The sequence below is a fragment of the Tursiops truncatus genome, chromosome 16 (assembly GCF_011762595.2).
Source record: "Tursiops truncatus isolate mTurTru1 chromosome 16, mTurTru1.mat.Y, whole genome shotgun sequence".
NCBI lineage: Eukaryota > Metazoa > Chordata > Mammalia > Artiodactyla > Delphinidae > Tursiops > Tursiops truncatus.
In genome coordinates, this window is record NC_047049.1 from 59,701,483 (window position 1) to 59,715,726 (window position 14,244).

General features: G+C 40.8%; 1 protein-coding gene across 3 annotated transcripts in view; it reads left to right on the forward strand.

The window, feature by feature from the left end:
* Positions 1-14,244, forward strand: part of MICU1 (mitochondrial calcium uptake 1) — a 201,022-nt gene that overhangs the window by 179,354 nt on the left and 7,424 nt on the right. The gene's annotated exons all lie outside the window — the stretch shown is intronic.

Consider the following 14,244-nt stretch of genomic DNA (forward strand, 5'->3'; position numbering starts at 1 on the left):
ATTAAAATAAAATTAATAAGCTCCTATTTATATTTGCATACCTTTTTTTGAAAAGTCCAACTAAAGACAATAGATTCACTTTAAAGAACAATTATATAGGATGAATCACTGTCTGTGTTAAAATTATAGGATGTACAAAATAGAATGATTCAGGGTAATGGTAGCAAAGGAAAGTGCAACCTAGTGGTTAAAGAAAAAAAAGATAAAGTGTTTCTTTCAAATGACTTCAAACCATTTCCTGGGATGTTTAGTCTCTCCATAGAGTTCATGCCTCATTATCCTTGTTAACAGAGGCAGTGGTACAAATTATACAGTCTTATCTGATATCCAAAAATATGTTTGGTTTTGAGATAGATGATATTTGGCATTTATTTTGACTTCTTAGATTGTTTTATCTGTGTGACTTTGGAGTCCCTGAGTGTAAAAGATATCTAGGGGAAACTGCCCTAGATTCATACTAAGTAAGAGGAAGAAGCCAAGTGTATTCATTTCCCAGGGCTGCTGTAACAAATTACCACAAACATGGTGATCTAAAACAACAGAAAGTTATTTCACAGTTCTGAAGCCCACAAATCTGAAATCAAGATGTTTGCAGGGCCACACTCCCTCTGAAGGCTCTAGGGAAGAATCTTCCCTTGCCTCTTCCAGCTTCTGGTGGCTTAGTCACTCCTTGGCTTGTGGCTGCATATTACCAATCACTACTTCTGTCTTCACGTGGTCTTCCCCCTCCTTCTCTCTTCTGTATATCTGTGTGTCTGTCCTTTTTGTATCTCTTGTAAGGACACTTGTCATTGGATTTAGGGCCCACCTGGTATCATCTCAAGATCCTTAATTACATCTGCAAATCCCCTTCTTCCAAACAAAGTCATATTCACAAGTTCTAGAGGCTAAGATGTAGGACATATCTCTTGGGGTGGCCACCATTCAATGCACTGTAGCAACCAAGACCTAAATATCACTCATACATAGTCCACAAAGTAAGGCAAAAATAGAAACAAAAAAGTATATGAGTTTAATTTACCGTGAGAATATTTGTATTGTCTGTTTAAAAACTCATTTTTGGGCTTCCCCGGTGGCGCAGTGGTTGAGAGTCCGCCTGCCGATTTAGGGGACACACATTCATGCCCCAGTCCGGGAAGATCCCACATGCCGCGGAGCGGCTGGGCCCGTGAGCCATGGCCGCTGAGCCTGCGCGTCCGGAGCCTGTGCTCCGCAATGGGAGAGGCCACAACAGTGAGAAACCCGCGTACCCCAAAAAAAAAAAAAAAAAAAAAACATTTTTTTAAACCTAATTATACTCTTTGCATGGCTAACTTATATTTCTTCAAAGAGGCCTTCCCTGACTACTCAATGTAAATTATAAAAAAACTAACTATATTGTCTGTAGCTTTTATAGTTTTTTAAAAAAGAGGCATTAACCTAAAATCTTCTGCCTTCACTACTGTCATCAATTCCTATCCATAAATTATAGACATGGGCTTGAATTTTCACAAATATGACTTATCAGGTAGAGCAGAGACTACTAACTGTGATATTTTGTACATAGATAGTAGGCCCTCAATAAATACTTATTAACTGAATTATGCCTCATCTGTCCAGCAGCTCGAACAAACAAAAGTAAGCATTATCCTTGATTCTGTACTCGTTCATCCCCATATTTATTTCTTCAATAAATCCGTGTCCCTGCTTCCAAAACATCCTGAATCTGACTCTGTTTCTCCACCTAGCCTACTCTAGTCCTGATCTCTTTACCTAGGCTTACGGGGCTCCATATGTCATGGCTCTTATATACTCTTTGAGTACATCAAATATCACTTTCTTACCAGTTCACTCCATTCCACATGTTCTTTTATATTCTAGATATATCAAGTTCATTCCCACCCAAAAGCCTTTGTTCGGGCTGTTCCTTCACCTCAAGTGCTCTTTCCCAGGATCTCTGTGTATTTGGCTCCTTGTAACTCAGGTCTCATATAAATCACTTTCCTGGTAACTCCATCAGCCTGTATCATAGGCTTTATCACTACCTGATATTTTCTTGTGTATTTATATGTGCATTTATTATCTGTCTCTGTTTACTAGAATGCTTATCTGTCTTGTTCCTGGATATATTCCCTGTGCCTAGGACAATATCTGGGATATAGTAGACACCCTATAAATATTTGCTCAATAAATGAATGAGTGAATGAACATCTTGATAGATGTGAAAAAGACATAGGATCTCAAGCCAATAACCCCTCACCTTTGACAGTAGACCCAGAGAACAAACTCATGTCATGAATTCACTGTGTACTATAACCCCTATCTTTTAGACTTAACATACATTTCACCTTCATCCGAGCTTAAGGGGATCATGATATCAGCAATGTTAAGTGATGTACTGCAGGGTGCATGCAGAGACTAGCCTGTGCTTGGCTACCGTTCCAAGTTCCTTCCCTCTGCCAGATGTGCCTGTCTTCACTTCCTTTGCTCTGCCAGATGTGCCTGTCTTTTGCAGGCTCTCCTTGCACTCTCCCCTTTGCTTTTAAACATTCCTGATCCTAATAGTCATACTAGTGATTTTTCCATTCGTTTGAGTTCTATACCAATTCTCCTTCCACTGAATCATGGAATTTCACTGCTGAGATGAATCTTAGAAGAGAGGAAGAAAAGTGTAATAGTTAAGAATACTGGATTTGAATCTTGGCTCCATCATTGACTAGCTGAGTAGCTTTGGGCAATTTCTGAATTTGGTTTCTATGTTTTTAGAATGAGGATAATAATATCCACCTCATAGGATTGTTCTGAGGATAAATCTACACAAAGCACTTAACCTTGTGCCTATCATGCAGTGAATGTTTAATAAATGCCTGCTGCTTCCATTATGAGGTTGATGATATAACCAGATTTAGTGTGGTTCATCCATTCATTCAGCTAGCAGCATAGGCACTAAGCTGGGCACAGGGTTCTACTCTCAAGAAGCTCATAGTCTATTAGGGGAGAAAGAAAAGGATACAAGCTGTTCACGTTGTTGTGATAGGTGCTAATGAGGGCCTCTGACCCCTATGAGGGGTGGGGAAAGAGTGAGGCAGGGGTTGGCACAGGAGTACTTTTGTCTGCCTGCTGCTCTGTCTCAGCTGTCTTCATTTTTTCCCAAAAGGTTAGGACCTTCAGAAATTGGCACCTTTTAGAGGCCCTGGCACTCTCTCTTCCTTGGCTACTTTAGAGCTTGCAAACCTGTCTTTAGACATAATTTAGTACAGAATTTCTGAAACGGCATCGTGAAGGACATTATATACTGCAATATGTTAATGGTTTTGTGGGTTTAAAACAAAACCCAAAAAAAGTGTTCCATGGTTCAAATAAGTTTGGAAAATGCCAGGTTATACAGAATTTCTTCCTGCAGCACTACTCCTGCCAACTTTTTAATATGCTAATGTGCATTATTAATCTCCAAGAGAGTGATATAGTTCCCAAACTTGACTTGCCTCAGAATGTCTTTAACAACTTACAGAGCTAATGTTCCTCAGAACAGTTGGAGAACCCAGGCAGGTGGCAACTGCAGATTTACATTCCAGCGTGATGTAATCCCTCAGAGTGAAAATGCCAAATTTCATTGTGGCTATCTCTTTAGTTCTACGTGGTTCATGTGAGAATGACAACTCTCAGGCAAGAATGACATGTCTTTGTTGAATTTTGACCATTTGGAGAAAGAACCTTTCTGCATGAACTATAGTACCTTTCTACTATAGGTCATCTCTTTTGTTTAGCACTTAAGAGGAATTGGTTCTATTGCTTATTCATATACATACTGGGCATAGAATTAGATATATAACCTCTCAAGGGCTGTCTGAATGATTTACCTAGTCTGCTGAAGAAGGTAATGGAAAATTGAACATGGGTCCTTCCCCATGGCATCCTATGATGGAAGAGTTAGAAATTATTTGAGTTGGAGCTCTAGAATGAGCTATGGCCTGTATGACTTAGAGTATTCTTATTTCTGCCAAGAGAATAAAAGGTTTCTAGGTATGGTAAAGCCCCATTATAAGCACCTTAGGATATTAGAGATTTGGGAAACTTGTAGGTTCAGTTATGTCCCCTGTGTACTTTGAACTATAATACAGGAAATAATCACACAGATATAGGCCATGGCCTTTAGTACTCATGCCCCAGCACAAGCCCACTTAAACTGAAAATCATAATTTATAACATGGTTGTCCTTAATTCTTTATAGTTGTCCTATACATATAGTTGTCCTATACAGTTTACCTTATTACCTGACAAGCCAAGAAAATAAATAGTAAAACCTGTGGCATATCCCCTACAGGATAGTCTCTGCAATCCCAAGTATTTTTACTGAAAGTTAGGTAGTATTATCCCCCATTTTATGAATAAGGAAATATAAAATGAAACAGCTTACTCTTGGTTACCCTGCTAAGTAGAGCTAGAATTCAAGCTCAGGTCTCTCTGATCCCAGTCTGTGTTCTTTCCACACCATCATGTTGTCTCTCAGTATATCCCAAAATGCTGCTGGAATTTGAAAATCATTGCTGAAACACAATCCAGGAGGAGACAATGCAGGTTCACCATTTTGAACTGTGGTTCTCAATAGCTTAGGGAAGACAGGCTCTAGGCTATTTCCTCCCAGTTCCCTTTGGCTAAGAGTTGACCATTCTTGGGTGAGAATAAAGTCCTTTTGGTAAACTATGATGTTTTGGAGTTAGTGTCCTTCTCTTGAAGATGAAATATGACATTTTCCCCCTACAATTGTCTCTTCTGTTCAGGACAAGGTTCTCTCACTCAGACATGCTCTGACGTCTGTAATGCATACCCTACAGTGACACAGACTCTTGGAGTTGTCTAATCTAGCTTCTTATCCCACACAGGAACATCTTAGTAGACACATCTGTGTTCTTCACTTTTCTGACCATATTACTTTTTTTTTTTTTTTTTTGTGGTACGCGGGCCTCTCACTGTTGTGGCCTCTCCCGTTGCGGAGCACAGGCTCCGGACGCGCAGGCTCAGCGGCCATGGCTCACGGGCCCAGCCGCTCCGCAGCATGTGGGATCTTCCTGGACCGGGGCACGAACCCGTGTCCCCTGCATCGGCAGGCGGACTCTCAACCACTGCGCCACCAGGGAAGCCCTATATTACTTTTTGGTGAAGAAACCAATACACAAAAGCCTAAAGTTACTTAAATAAGGTCATGTAGCAAGGAAAGTTAGTATCCCTTTAAAGGATACCACAGAACAGAAAAGACATATGTATATACTAAGCTGTCAGTTTCTGAACATCAAATTATAGGATATACAGATGTGGATGGACTTCTCAGCTTTTAACGATCCAGCTGTTCCTCATCACCTCTACTCACTGGTGTAGCAATACTTTGTTATACTTTTAGAGACGATTCTAACATCTAGCATTTATTGAGAGCTAAATATATGCAAGACATTTGTAAGCATAAATTTTGGGTTTAAACTCAAACCTGATTTTGAGTCCCTATTACTCACTAGCTTTGGACTTTGAACAAATCACTGAAACTCTCAAAACCTCAGTTTCCTGATCTGTAGAACGGTGATAAAGGCTACTTGCCTCAGGGCTATTGTGAAAATTAAATGAGATAACCCTAAATTACTATACTAGATTGAAATTATGACTATACACAGCCGCCTGCTCTGTTTTCAGCCCCAAGGTACTGACTTTCCTCTGCCTGTTTATCTTATTTTTTTAGTTAATTAATTTTTTATTATTATTATTTTGGCTGCTTTGGGTCTTCATTGCTGCGCGCGGGCTTTAGTTGCGGCAAGCGGGGGCTACTCTTCTTTGTGGTGCGCGGGCTTCTCATTGCAGTGGCTTCTCTTCTTGCAGAGCATGGACTCTAGGCACACAGGCTTCAGTAGTGTGGCACACAGGCTCAGTAGTTGTGGCTTGCGGGCTCTAGTGCGCAGGCTCAGTAGTTGTGGCACACGGGCTTAGTTGCTCTGCGGCATGTGGGATCCTCCCAGACCAGGGATCAAACCCATGTCCCCTGCCACCAGAGGAGTCCCAAAAAGTTATTTAAAAAAATAATAATCCTAGAACCTGATGAGGCTTAATTTTGTTCTCTTAGAAAGTAGTATCTACTGCTTTTTTCAGTACTTTTTGAGATTCGTATTAGTTTAGAAGTTATAAGTGGTTTTGTTTTGTATTTTTTAAATAGGAAAATTGGAGCTTTTAGTTTCTCCTAAGTTTCATCATTCATCCAAAAATTCTTGGGATCATTGTTTTCAGAAGGCATTATCATTATTTAACTTCTCTGTTCCTAGGAATATCTAAGCAGTATTAATATCTCTAGTATCCACAGCATTCAAGGGGGAATTTTCTACTGGACTGTAAACTCCTGAGGACGAGAACAATGTTTTCCACATCTTTGTGTCCTACTCTGAGCCTAGAAGAATTATGTATATTTATGCAGTAGATATTTAATTAATGTTGAATAAATGAGTGAATTAATTCTAAACATTGTCAGATCCTGAAAAGGATGCTAAAGCTCTAATAAAAACCTAGGGTGAGGGGGAGAATGATAGGAGTATGACACCTTCCCATGTCATTAATTTCCTTGACACATGGGCAAGTCACAATTTCTCTGACCTCAAGTTAGAGTTATACTAATTATCTCCAAGTATTCTTCCAGATTTGAAATTCTATAAATAATCAGCTTTTTATTGAATGTTGTAATGTTTTAAGGGACATGTTATAGCCTAAATATCCAAATCTGTGTGAAAATGAACTAACTTATAATTATCAGATACATTTGAAATCAGAGCAAGGCTGTTGAATTCCCAAGAGAAGCGTGGCGGTTTTAATTTGTTTTCTTGTTAAGAAATTTAAAACTTAATTAGATCTTGGCTAGTGCCTCTATAAGAGCTAGTTTATGGAGCTTGGTATAGTAGTTGCAGAAAAGTGACAGCTCCATAAAATATACCTAGAATGAGTGTAGCTGTATATAAAGTATGATTTGAGGAACGTCAAAAGGACATTCCCAACCATAAATACCTTCCCTACTTAACTTTCTTGCTTATAACAAATTACTACAAATTTGCAGCTTAAAATACCACCTATTTATCCCCTGACTTATAGTTTCTATAAGTCAGGGTCTGAGCATAGCATAACTGGGTTCTCTGCTCAGAGTCTTAACGAGGCAGAAATCAAGACATCGGTAGGACTGCTTTCTCATCTGGAGTTCATAGTCCTCTTCCAAGCTCACCTGGGTTCTTGGCAGAATTCATTTCCTTTTGGTTGTAGGACTGATGTCCCTTTTTCTTGCTGGCTGTCACTCGCAGCAGACTGCTGCAGTTCCTTGCCATGCGGCCCTCTCACAGGCCCTCTTACAATATGGCAGCTCACTTCTTCAAAGCCAGCAGGAGAATCTCTTTCCCCAGTGTGCTGAGATGGGTTCTTATATAATTGTAATCATGGGAGTGACTATCCCATTACCTTTTCCATATAAAGTAACCTAATCACAAGAGTGGTATCACATCCTATTCACAGGTCCTGCCCACATTCAAAGAGAGGAGATTTTACAGGGTGTGGGGATGTTGAGAACCATCTCAGAATTCTACCCACCATACCAGAAATTACCACCATTCTATTCTTTGAGGACTTCTGAAGATATGGACATTTTAACTGATCTAAGCCATGTTATCTAAAAAGACGTTAAGAATGGCAGTCATAAAATTTTAGGGCTAGAAAAGAGCTTAGAAATCATTTTACTTAAACCCTTGCTTTATTCTTTTAACCTGTTTGTTTACACTTGAAGGAAAATGACTTGCTCAAATCACAGCTAGTGCGATGCAAAACTGAGACCAGAGATTCAGGTTCACTCACTTCCATACCACTGTTCTCTTTAGTACGTGGGATCCACTGCCATGAGAAGGACCTAGAGAATTCTATTGGGGACTCAGTGCTTTTATGGGAAGGCAGAAATAGGGAAAAGTTCACAGCAAAAATGTACGGGAGGGCATCCCCAGACAGCCATAGAACGAAGGCAGGAAATGGGAATGTCATAAAGACGTGTGGGGAAGAGGTTATGGGAAAAAAGCTCCTATTTTATAAATTCTTTTAAAGTTTGTGGAGGCAAGCCCCTATGCTTCAGTTTGTTATTGCATTTTGTAAAAACATTTATGTGTGAAGAAGAGTGTTGGCCAGGATTTCATTCATTTAAGACAAAGTCATCAATTTTTTAAACACAATTATTCATGATGTAGGCAGGGAAGCTCAAATTCTGAAAGAAATATTTGCTTCATGAGGCACTTTCTCTGCAGAGACCTGATTTTTTTCCCCTAATTTAAAGTTACTTAGCAATTCTAAAGATTGATTCTGGCTTAACTATGTTGCTTTGAATATGTTGTGATTTAGTAAAATTATATATAAGTACCCCAAGGAGGAAGGGAGCTGCTTTAGGGATTCATGATTACCACTGGGGGAGAGAGGAGAGTGAGGGTAGGATAAACTGCCAAAACATCCTCTTAAATAGATAAGTGAGGACATCAGCCAACATTACATCCTACCATGAAAAGGATCAGAAAGGAATTATACCAACTGGGGAAGTATAGAGATTACTTTTTAACGCATGTGCTGCTTTTGGGGGGCTTAAGGGGTTACTACCCTTAGAAGCCTCTGAAGGTTTTATAAGACACTTGTTAAGGTGAAGAGTATTTAGCCTTTTGGCATAATTTCAGCAAACTGAACTTAAATATCTCAGTTGCTTTCAACTTTAGGCATCAGAGATTCAGACTCTGTTGAAGCTGACAACCCACAGCCCACCCATAGGCCACCAAAGAAGTCATTTTGTAAAGGGGGGATAAAAGGCACTTCCTCCTCAAGACTGAGGTTCGAGTAATATGAGGAAGTGGTTATCTAAATAATGATACATCCTCTTGGTGGAATACTGTGCAGCTGTTAAAAAAAAGAACTGTTTATGTATTGGAATGGAATTATTTCTTAGATATATTGTTAAATGAGTCAAGCAAAACCATTTAATATACCACCATTTTGTGGGAAAAAGTGAAGAATAAATATTTGATTTTATATCTATAAAATATTTCTGGGGAAACTGGAGATATTGGTTGCCTCTGGACAAATAGGGGGCGGAGGTATAAGTTTGGGAAGGAGATTTCAGCCCTTTTGTACCATTTGAATTTGAAACAGCTGAATGTATTATCTAATGAAAAATAACTTTTTAAAATAAAAAATAATGAAAATTTAAAGAGTCAAAGAGGGAAAAGCAAGTTAATATGGTAAATTGGTCTCCGAATAAGACCTGGCTGTGTTATAAAGGTTTCCCTGCAAGGAGACTTGACTGGCCCCCTGCAAAATCTCATCCCCACCTGCACCTCTGTTCTAGCTCTCTAATCAGGCATTAGCATCCTTTCCTGCTTTCAGTACTTTACTCAGACCCCCACCCCCCATCACCTACTATTGTACCTGCCAACTCTGGAGCAGTATGTCTCTTTAATCCTTTAGAATTAGGATCCAAAATGTACCTCCAACGAAGTACAGTCTATTCCACTGTGACCCATATGTGTCCGTTAATGTCTGATAGTTCTCCTATGTACTTCTCCATCGTAATGGTTTGTATAGTTTCCCCCACTGAACTGTGATTGCCCTCTGAGCATGGCACCTGAAACCACTGCCTAATGGTACTGATAGAAATGCTTGCCCTTTGTGGACAAAATGTGTTGAGCGTTAATGACGCCAGATACAATACTGGACAATGGCAATAAACCTTACTGTAAATCAGTTTTACTAGATTAATCATGTAAGCCCATTGAAGCAGTCATCTGGGATGATGCTCTGAGATTCAGAAAACCTGACCACAGGTTTTCTCTGTGGCGTATACCAGTATTTAAGAGCCAGGATCACCAGCATCACCTCTGACGGTGGACTGCCTGAGCACACAGAGGGGGTCAACCTGCCTGCAGCTCAGAAGCACCGTGCGGAACACAGAATTGTTATATTTTTCATTATTAGTATACTGCATTGCTCTTGGCTCCTTAAATTGCTTGTCATCCTAAATATTGTCCTTTCCTCCCCACCCACACCCCCTCAGTCGGGCTGAAATGTGTATGTTGTATTAGCCAAAGTATCTTGGAAGAAGATACTTCCAAGAAAGGACAGGTGCTTTTTAAAGGAAAATCCTTCCCCCGTCCCCGCCTTCCCCGAAGCCATCTAGGTATGGATTTAAGAAACTAGGACCTCTGCATCATAAGCCCTTCCAAAGCTGAAGCAGAAATGTCTTCCCTTACTTAACCTTGGCAGTCACCAGCCAGCTTTTGATTTTCTCCACTGCAGTCCAGGAAGACAGGAATAATCACATGGCTGCACAGCTAGAGACTGCCAACCCAACGTGGCATATCACCTTTCCAAACATCTTTGCATTAGGAAGAGACAGGCAGTTCCTAACTGGGTCACACTGTCCGTAGATCTATCTATGCATCAGAGATATAGAAGCTCCCAGGGCCACCTTTGTTTTATATGCTTTTCACTGGGTTGCATTTTCATAAACTTCTTTAAGTTCTTAAAATTGTCAGTATGCATTCCAAGGGAATGCTAATGTGTAGGGCAATCAGATCTGTGGTCAAACTATAATGCTGGCTCTTCACAACCCCTAGTTGTTACTCAGTTATTCGTCCCTGCCCACTAGCAAGGAGTAATCCCCAACTTGGCTTTTCTTTCATCTGAGCTCTTTCTCTTGTTTAGAGTGACAGATTCATGGGAATTTCCTGGCAGTCCAGTGATTAAGACTCCGCGCTTTCACTGCCGAGGGTGTCGGGGAACTAAGATCATGCAAGCCATGAGGTTCGGCCAAAAAAAAAACAAAAAAACAAAAAAAACAACAGAGTGACAGATTCATGGGAGGATCCGTTGTCCATATAAGGGATCGAGTGGATCCAGTGTGTATAGGGAAAAGAGCATTGGCTGGAAGTCAGAAGACCCTGATTCTAGACCCAGCTGTGCTACTAGTTAGCTTTGTGACCCTGAGCAAGTTATTCAAATTCTCTGCATTTTACCTTTCGTCTGAGGTCTCTTCCAGTTCTAAGATTCTGATTCCAAGTGGATGTTTGGGCTCTTATCCCTCCAGAACTCTCCTTTCCTCTGTTCAACTACTGTTGTGAATACTTTTATGTAATATAGCTTCTGACAGTATAGTCACACAAACTCAGTCTGTGTTTCTGTCTGAGGCTGAATGTCCAGTCATGGACTGTGCCAGAGAGTAAATTGGGGGTCCTGGCACAATTCAGATTCTGCCTGGACTTTTCAAAAAGCCAGATGGTTAACACATTTTTGAGTGCCAATTCAGCACGCTTCTGCAAATTCCTTCCCACCACAATCTAGTAGAAATCACCCAATCTCATGTCCATCTATTGTTCAGGCAGCTGGACCAGATTTGTACCAAAGGAATAGATAGGCCTTGGAAACGTAGGCTTCTCCAGGGTGACTTCATGCTCCATAGAGACATCTTTCAGATTAGAACCCCAACCATCAATCAATTAGCATCATGAAATAAAGGAGGCCCAAATTCCAGTACCAACAACTGGTCTGCATGGGGAAGTTGAGATCTGGGGCAGAGGGGGTGAGGGATTGTTCTCCTTGCTGTGATTTAATTATGGCTTTGTGGTTCAGAGATGTGGAAGCAAATCTGAATGAGCCAACTCTCAGGACCAGCTGTCAAGCACTTGGCTTGTAATCTGCTGTCATCCTACTTGTCCCAAGTGCTCTTGGCTGTACAGCTCACCAGCCAGTTTAATGTTTGTTTCCTCCACTGCTCTGATTCACACCCTGGGGGCTTATCTGAGGATCTTGAACTGTGAAAGGGCACCCCAGCCAGGCTCTTTGCTGGCTGGTAACATCCCAGTGGTTTGAATAACTTAGCTCCTGTAGTACAGATGGCATCAGAGCCCTCTCCATGTGAGATGGAACATATTCTGTAACTGTTCTGTCAAGAGATGGTATTTGTAATGAGGGATTCCTGACAGTGGCTTCCAGAAGTCCCTGTTCTACAGCCACTTAGTACCACTTTAATGAGCTTTCCACTAAAAAAAAAAAAAAAGCCAAGAGCTCTCACTGACATTCTTGGATATTATTTAGTTAATGGTTTATTTAGAGGAAAGAGTCTATCTTCATGGGGAAAAGGATAGGCACTTGGAGCATCAAGAAGAATTAGCACTACTATATAGCACCGGGAACTCTAGTGCTCTGTGGTGACCTAAATGGGAAGGAAATCCAAAACAGAGGGGATATATGTATATGTGTAGCTGATTCACTTTGCTGTACAGTAGAAACTAACACAACATTGTAAAGCAACTATACTCCAATTTTAAAAAAAGAATTGGCAATAGGCACTCTGCCCTGAGAAAATGGAACTGGGAAAGAGAAAAAGAGGGTAGTTATCAGTTATAACAGGTGTGGTATTGGTGTGAAAAAGGCATGGTTAACAAACATTGGCAGAGAAAGGAATGGTTAACATAAAGCATTCATGTTTACCTACATAGAACAGGTTTTGAGCCACTTCTCAGGACACATTTCTGTGGCCGCAAAGGGTAATTCAGTAAATGATCACAGTTTGAGAGCATCCAGTGTCTTCTGATCTGATTCTCTTTTCACTGAGCAATCTTCTGTGGTGAACTGAGTTTCCTTAGTAGATTTTCCTACTGAGAAGTATAATGGCCAGCTGTCATCAGTTTAGTTCTCTTAACAGTTACTATTTTCATTGTAAATTGGCCTTCTGGTTTCTCCTCTTTCCCCGGGCCATTTAGTTAGCAGGAATCAGTTCTTCCTGAGCCGACTGAGAGAATCAAGTGTCTAGACCTACGAGGCTAAGTTTCTAAACCCTAGAATTTCTACAGTCTAGTAGAGGCCCCATCTCCCCCATCAGCACTTAACCACATCTCGTGAACATCCACACAATAATATATTCTGCTTAAGTCTTTTAGTTCCAGGGGATGTTGATTCCTCTTTCACTCTCGCATCCCGGGAAGAGGGGCGGTATGAGCAGTAACCTAAAGCTGCAGGAGGAGGAATCTGACTCTTCCCGCTCTCGTGAGCAGCCTAGTCCCCCTCCAGCCAGAGGCTGTGGACACTAAGGTACAGCCCAGCTTGTGGCCTTTATACCTTACTTCTGCCCTTCGCCACACAAGATCTTCAGCTGTTTCTGTGTACCTCCACCCCTATCCCTCACCCTCAGATTCTAGAAAATGCCAATAAACCATTCCTTGCACTACTAAGCCACCTCAGCAGCTATCCTGTGGCATCCCGTCATTTGAATATGAGAATATTATACCTAAAGAGATCAGGTGACTCCACCACAGCAAGTTGATGGAGCCAGGACTAGAGCTCAGGTCTTGTGACTTGCAAGCAGTTTTTCTACTGCATCTCCTTGCTCCTCTGCATTGTTCTGGCATTTGTATCAGCTGACCTCAGGGGCCCTGTGGTGAATATAATGGAGGCTATAGAGGTGAAGTGAAAGAGCAAATGCAGAAAAAAAATGACAAGAAAGAACTGAAATTATAGGAATGAAATAAGCAGAGAAGGCACACTGCCTTTAGTTTAAGTTCACATTGCTTCTAGAAGAATCTAATCTGAGGTTTATAGATATGAACACTTCATTGCTGGTTGGTTCATAAATAGAAATTCATCTTTTTCTTTCCTCTGAGTTTTACCTCACTTAAGAGTGTGTCTATAAGCAATAACATAATTTATAGATGTAGCTGGATCAGGCTTGAGGATAAATGGCAGAGAAGGCAGGGGAAATTGCCTAGTCCCTCCTGGCTTGTTTTTTGTGAGAACCCAGTTCTCACGTGATTGCTAGTGTTTAACAGTAAATGTCAGAGAAAGAAAAAATGGCAAGAGAGAAGAGATTTTCTGATGAGATCTGGAAAAAGAAAAAAAAAAAGAGACTGTATTGATCTAGTGAGATGGGGCCACTGCTTCTCCCAAGCGGCACAGTTGGGAAAGACAAAGTGGCTGATGGAAAACCTGTTGGGAGGAAGGGCAGGAGCTCAGCCATGCAGATTCTCCACTGTCAGTCAGTAACGGGTGGGTGAAGCCTCAGTGCACTCAGACAAGTCTCCTTGTTCCCCACTTCCCCATACTTTCTCTGCCTCATTATTTCCTTGACTTTTTGTTATTGTGTTCTTTCCAGTGGGAGGGAAATGCCAAGACGGAGACTATCAGGCATTCTTTATTTTTTTTCAAGGCACTCTTCTGGTAATAATTTATTAGAAAAGC